The sequence below is a fragment of the Pectinophora gossypiella genome, chromosome 4, assembly GCF_024362695.1.
Source record: "Pectinophora gossypiella chromosome 4, ilPecGoss1.1, whole genome shotgun sequence".
Classification (NCBI taxonomy): Eukaryota; Metazoa; Arthropoda; class Insecta; order Lepidoptera; family Gelechiidae; genus Pectinophora; species Pectinophora gossypiella.
The window spans coordinates 557,385-564,436 of record NC_065407.1 but is presented as its reverse complement, the minus strand read 5'-3'; the positions used below and the strand labels follow the sequence as shown (position 1 = coordinate 564,436).

Sequence of the window (7,052 nt, the reverse complement as noted above, 5' to 3'; positions counted from 1 at the left end):
CTAGCTTTTGCCCGCGACTTCGTCCGCGTGGCGTGTTATATAAGAGAGAGATATTTGTGTGTGTGGGAGTGCATATCAAATTTCAAGCGTCTAACTTATACAGTTTAGATTTTTTCATACAATTTTTTTCCCAATAACTCCCATTTTTCAAAATACAGCCAAAAATAAACTTTATATTTACTAAGGTATGCATGCATGCTAGATTGAATCAATTGATTGAATTGATTTTTTTAAATTGATTGTTCATTGAGTTTTAATTTTAATACACACTTCCTCTCTTCCCTTCAACGTTGCTGTGCCCTACAGGGTCCATGTTTTAGTTACTATGCCTATGTAACACCCCATTGTACTACATGGAATGCAATAAATAAGTTTCCGTGGGAATTTTGCAATATCCTGTTGCAACTAAGCTTTAAGTTAACTAAGGTACCTGCATGCCAAATTTTAAGCGTCTAACTTAAGCGGTTTAGATTTTTCATACAAAAGAATTTTCCCACTAATTTCCGTTCCCGTGGGAATTCCGGGAATTCCTTTCTTAGTGCACCTCTACGGTATCTAAACTACGTCCCTTCAAAATTTCAAATGCCTATGTTTAACCGTTCAGGCTATGCGTTGATATGTTAGTCACTGAGTCAGTCAGTTTCTCCTTTTATTTAGATTGTTTTTTTCATACAAATGTTTTTTCCCGCTAACTACCGTTCCCGTGGGAATTTTGTAATATCCTGTTGCAACTTAGCTTTAAGTTTACTAAAGTACCTGCATGCCAAATTTCAAACGTCTAACTTGAGTGGTTTAGATTTTTCATACAAAAGGATTTCCCTTCACTACTCTGCTCCTATTGATTGTAGCGTGATGAAAAGTATACTATAACCTGTCCAGGAGTGTGAAGAATAATTGTACCAAGTTTCATTAAAATCCGTCCAGTAGTTTTTGTTTCTATAAGGAACATACAGACAGACAGACAGACAGACAAAAAATTTACTGATTGCATTTTTGGCATCAGTATCGATCACTTATCACCCCCTGATAGTTATTTTGAAAAAATATTTAATGTACAGAATTGACCTCTCTACAGATTTATTATAAGTATAGATTTTTTGTTACCTTTAGATCTGTCTTTATTTAGTAATCAGAGTTTCATAATTTATCTTTGACCTAGCAAACTACCCAATTCTATAGGTAAGTCGTATTGGAGTAGACAAAATTAGATTTTAAAGAAAAGGAAAAACTTTTGCAAAAGGAAAAGTGCATGCAACATCCATGATGATGATAGGTGATTCTTGAGCAAACAAAAATACTGAACTGAATACAAATGGCAGTTATGTGTATGTTAGCAGAGCGTGGTTTCGATCCACGGACCTCTGGGTTATGGGCCCAGCACGCTTCCACTGCGCCACTCTGCTGTGTTCAACGCACCCACAATAATGCACTACTATCTTCTCATACTACTTAATGTAAGAAATATCAATAGACACTGTAAATACTCGTACACACAATTCAGAATTTACCGTTGCCACCATAATGATCATTTCGCCCAGCGACATTGTTTTTTTAATTGTCATTTTTGTTATGTCTGATGCTTTTGTATTGATACCTGCGACCTTATTAAAGAAAAAGAGACAATATAATTCAAAAAGGAAATAACAAAATATAAGAAAATAACATCAAACGAAGGCTGTTTCAGCACAATATTTGGGACACAGTGTCACAGGCAGTGCGAGCAGTAAATCACGGACACAGCTGGTGGTCTGCAGCGCACGAGGATACGACGAAGGGATGGGGAGGTGAAGGACGGTGGCCATCGAGTGTCATCTACAGGACTTGTCTTCAGTTACTTCGAATATACACATTAGAAAGAAAGAAACATTTATTAGTTATTATATAAATATTATTATATTATAAAAATTACTATATTATAAACATTACACAATATATTATTAGAAGCTATTATCTATACTTATAGCATAATCGTGCCATTCTTTGCCGGATTGGGAATAAAGAAAAACAGAAGGTATCCTATACTTTTTAATTCCTGTGTGCACAACAAAAAAAAATACCTACTAACATTATCTAATATGGGCTGATCACCACCAATGTAAGATGATCTGTGTTTCAGAGGGCACGTTAAACAGTCAGTCCCGGTTACTCTTTACCTAAGTAAGTATGTAGTCGTTACATGAGCCATGTCAGAGGCCTTTGGCGGTCAATAGTACCTCTGACACCAGCGTTAAAGAGGTCGGCTATTGATTTCAAACCCATACGAGAGAAGACCTGTAGAAGAAGTAACCTGTTATGTGTTTTTAATACTAAAGTGGACCTCTGAGTACCACCCCAATAGGGAATATAAGCGTGAAGCGAGATAGTAATTTTCACATAACTTTATATAATATATATTTCTAATATTTTATATAACGGGTTATATACATAAGAAATGTGAACATGTGTGGACGAAATTAAAAATGTTATTTTGCGTTTCAAGTAGTCTTTCAAAACGGCTTCTGTGCTCCAGTGGTTGAGCGTTGGACTCACGATCCGGAGGCCCGGGTTCGAATCCCGGTGGGGGCATATCACAAAAAACATTTTGTCATCCCTAGTTCGGTTAGGATATTACAGGCTGTTCACCTTATTGTCCGAAAGTAAGATGATCCGTGCTTTGGAAGGCACGTTAAGCCGTTGGTCCCGGTTACTATTTACTGATGTAAGTGAGTAATCGTTACATGAGCCATGTCAGAGGCCTTTGGTGGCTCAATCAAAACCCTGACATCTCACAACTCACACGATAAGAAGAAGAATAATCTTTCCGCTAGGTATTTAGTAGACACAAACGTAATATAGTGTAGACTCACACTCGCAATCCCTAATGGCCCCATTAGTGAGTGCAACAAGGCAGAAAGCAAGCTTGCAGCCACTGTTATTGCAGGCTCATGCCACAAGGTCCTACTTGTGAAGTGAAAAAAAAAAACTTATCGCCTTATTTCAAAACGAAGACTAAATATTTTAATGAGGTTTAACAGTCCGCACCACGGAAGACGTTAAGCGGCCACTGCAGCGCTACTTACTGTCCCAGATTCTGCATATAATTATTATGACTAGTCAATTAGTTTCGTTAACGGCCTCCCTGGTCCAGTAATTTAGTGTTAGGCGCGATCCGGAGGTCCTGGGTTCGAATCCCGGTGGGGAAATATCACAAAAAATACTCTGTGATCCCTAGTTTGGTTAGGACATTACAGGCTGATCACCTCATTATTTAACTCAAAGTAAGATTTAACTGACAGTAAGATGATCCGTGTTTGGGAAGGCACGTTAAGCCGTTGGTCCCGTTTATTACTTACTGATGTAAGCATGTAGTCGTTACATGAGTCATGTTAGGGGCCTTTGGCTGCTCAATAATAACCCTGACACCAGGGTTGATGAGGTTGGTAATCCACTTCACAACCCTCACGAGAGAAGAAAATTAGTTTCATTAAAATCTGTGAACTTCTTTCGTGGACTAATATACATGGTGTTAGTGTCGTAGTGTTGGCTCACGATCTGGAGGTCCGGGTTCGATTCCCGATGGGGACATTGTCGAAATCACTTTGTGAGACTGTCCTTTGTTTGGTAAGGACTTTTCAGGCTTGAATCACCTGATTGTCCGAAAAAGTAAGATGATTCCGTGCTTCGGAGGGCACGTTAAGCCGTTGGTCCCGGCTATTAGCCGTAAAAACACCTCCACCAACCCGCATTGGAGCAGTGTGGTGGAGTATGCTCCATACCCCCTCCGGTTGATTGAGGGGAGGCCTGTGCCCAGTAGTGGGACGTATATAGGCTGTTTATGTAGTGTCGTAACGAAAATTTTGAGGGATGGTTCAGACCATAATTCTGCGTTGATATCAAGTGGAATTCCGCCCTCAGTATTCGTTACGATGTCACGGCCTTAGCCTTGTATTTTAAACCTCGTATTATCTTTATTCGTCTTACGTTGTTTGTTGTTGACAAAATTAATTCAATATTAGGATAGACTGAAACGAATGAATGTTATGGACTTTACGTACAAATACACAGACACTTTATTAAAAGATATAATATGAAACATTAAGTTGGCCAGGAGATCTATACTTGTTGATAAAACTGGGATCAGTCCCCGACATATGAATTTCCACTAGTCTAGTCATAATAAACATATTATGGTATGCACAGGTGTATAGTACATACAATCACTCTTCGCTATCAGCTATGTTTAAGTTCCATGAGCGACCATGCCACGAGTAACAGAAAAAATAAATCTGTTTTTGCAATAAAGCGGTCAGCAACCTTCCAGCAAGCAAGTTCTCAACACCACCGTAATACCATTTCAAGTTGCTTAGTGTTCTTACAGCGCCCTAGACTAGTGTTGCGCCCTGGAGTCTATTAAGGACATCGTAGCCCGTTCAAAGCCGACTGTGCACTCGCTAATCTTATCTCGAGGGCAATTCGCTCCCTCCAGGCAAATGTTTGAATTGCCGTGTTTATCGTGAAGCGTTCTACCGTCAGACTTGCGCTAAGTTGTTGCTGAGAATTCTTCAAAACATATTGCTATGGATTTTAGTTTAGGAATTAACTTTGTGTCTTTGATGACAACATTCTTTGCGATGAATTTTCTATATTCTCATAATGCCAGGCATTTCTGTATTTCAAGAAGCTACCGTTAAGGCTGAATTTCAGTCGTTTTTATACTAACTAAAAGTCAATATTCGCTTGTCAAGTCAAGCGAATATTGGATTCGTACTCATGAGTACAAATCCGACTAATTCAACTCCAAATCAAACCTGATGAATTTCATGATGAGTAATTCAATTCCGAATTAATTCATGTTTGAAGCATAGATAATTGATATAGATATCACGTGGTATCCAGAACTTATGCCCGATTAGTGGCAATGTCCTCGCCCCCGATAACATGGGACTTAACACAGCTGACGAGGAATGAGTTTATACACCTATGCCTACCCCTTTGGGACACAGCCGTGATGCTACGTTATGTATTATTCCAATTCTGACATTTTTGTTTTGAAACAATGCCTGAAGAAAAAACGGAGAGGGCAACTCCTAAAGAACCGATTTGTTTGCGCGTCTATTTTTTTTCAGGTCAAGCAGGTACATTCATAGCCACTTACTTATCATACTTACACCACATAATACTACACTGCTGGCCAACCTTTGTCCAGGAATTTTAGCATAAGTTCAAAAAGGCTCTTGATCAATCAAAAAGACAATTTCGACCGTGAAGCGTACTCGGCGAAGCAGCGAATGTGCTCGACATAATTAGGGACCTGATAATGATGAGGGCCCTTCCGTTTGTCGGGGCCACATTGAGGGCTACTCGCCGTGGCCCCACTGACGCGAGGTCAGTCCACTTACTCTTAATAAATATTCTGGTATAATTTTGCTGTGTAGTCAATATTACTGGAAGCAATGTGTACAATTGAAGCAATATCAGAATTGCATAAAAAACATAGAAAATAGGACAATTTCATATGAGACAGAAAAAGTACAATCGGCGGCAGTCTTGTGTTTTTTTTTAAGCAAAACAAGTAAATACATTGAGGATTCTCTGTGTGAGGGTATGTACTTATGTGAGTAGGTTTAAGAGGGTACTAACTTAAAACAAGCAAAAAATATTTTTAGAAAGAAAGAAAAGAAAGAAAGAAAGAAACATTTATTACATTTATTTTTTCGAGCTGGGATTTGTTTAGTGTTGTTTCTAGTGTGATATGAACGACTATAATTACCTAATTAAGTCCTTAGGTGACAACCTAAGTGATTATTGTATATTTAATGAAAAAAAAAAAAAAAGATTCTTCAAACCTTAGTCATTGATTTATTTCCTATTAGGTTTGATTTTGCAACAAACCATTTTTTTTTCTAATTTCCGTTTCGATACGTCTTTCCCTTACTTCGTCTTTTTTATTTATGTATCTGTCGCAACATTTTCTCGTGTAAAAATACCAACATCTCTACACTGTGGAACAGCACCGAAATATTTCCACAATTACCATTGAAATTGGAAAATAGCCACGATTCGGCAATGCAACGTCCAGCGATATAGTAAATTGTATCACGCGATAAAGTCAGCCGCGATCATATCGTGAATTACGGCCCGGGATTATTTCGCCGGGATATCTGATATTAAAGGATAGTCTGTGGTATTTTAAAGCATTTTGTAGGAATACATCAGATTTGCTGGACCTATCGAAACAACATTTGCCTACAATGCATTGGCAGAGGGCGCGGGGGCGAACGCCATAAAACAAAAGTATTGAGTTTATGTATTGATATACATAAACAATACATAAACTCATGTTAATTTAATACTCATCACTTTAAAAAATCAATTTCAGAAATTTGTAGTTTATATGGAATTATAATCTATCACATTACAAGAAGACCGAATTTGTTAATTTGAAAAATTCGGGTGCCATCCAGTGACATTACGAGCCAAAAAAGAAAAATGAAATTTCTGACAGCACCTTCATAGATTTGCATGGGACGACATTGTCTACTTGTCTGCAGCCCTCCTTGCAGCCTCTGCTAGTGTTAATATGTGTTGAAGGCAAACTTGAGCAGTGCGGGGTAAACAGAGGCACAAAGGGCACATCAGCCGACAGGTGTGTTTGTCCCGGGTCTGTTTAGAACGTCTATTTGTCCCCAGTTTCCCCGCTACAGCTAGTTTAGGAAACAATTTACTCGTAGGCGTGCGTAATTACGCCTTGTTTCCAAGTTGGCCTTAATTCGGTTTTAGTGGAAATTGAAGTGATAAGTACGTAGTTATCTATATGATAATGTTGGGAGAGGCAGTATAAGTTTTAGGAAACTTGCTAGTGCCTACCTAATTATTTGTTAAAATACACAAATTTAAATACCTTTTATAGATAATACCATAGTACTAAGGTACTAGAACACCTCCACCTCCTGTTTTCAAAATAATATCAGCATCTATAAAATTAAACGTGTCGTGTTATCACAGTTAATCAAATCAAATATTCTTTATTGCACAAGACACATGAAAATGAAAATGTCGGAAGTATACATGCG

General features: G+C 38.2%; 1 non-coding gene across 1 annotated transcript; it reads right to left on the bottom strand.

The window, feature by feature from the left end:
- Positions 1-1,331: 1,331 nt before the first annotated feature.
- Positions 1,332-1,403, bottom strand: Trnam-cau (transfer RNA methionine (anticodon CAU)). The gene has a single exon. It is a non-coding gene; the product is annotated as a tRNA-Met (tRNA).
- Positions 1,404-7,052: the final 5,649 nt, after the last annotated feature.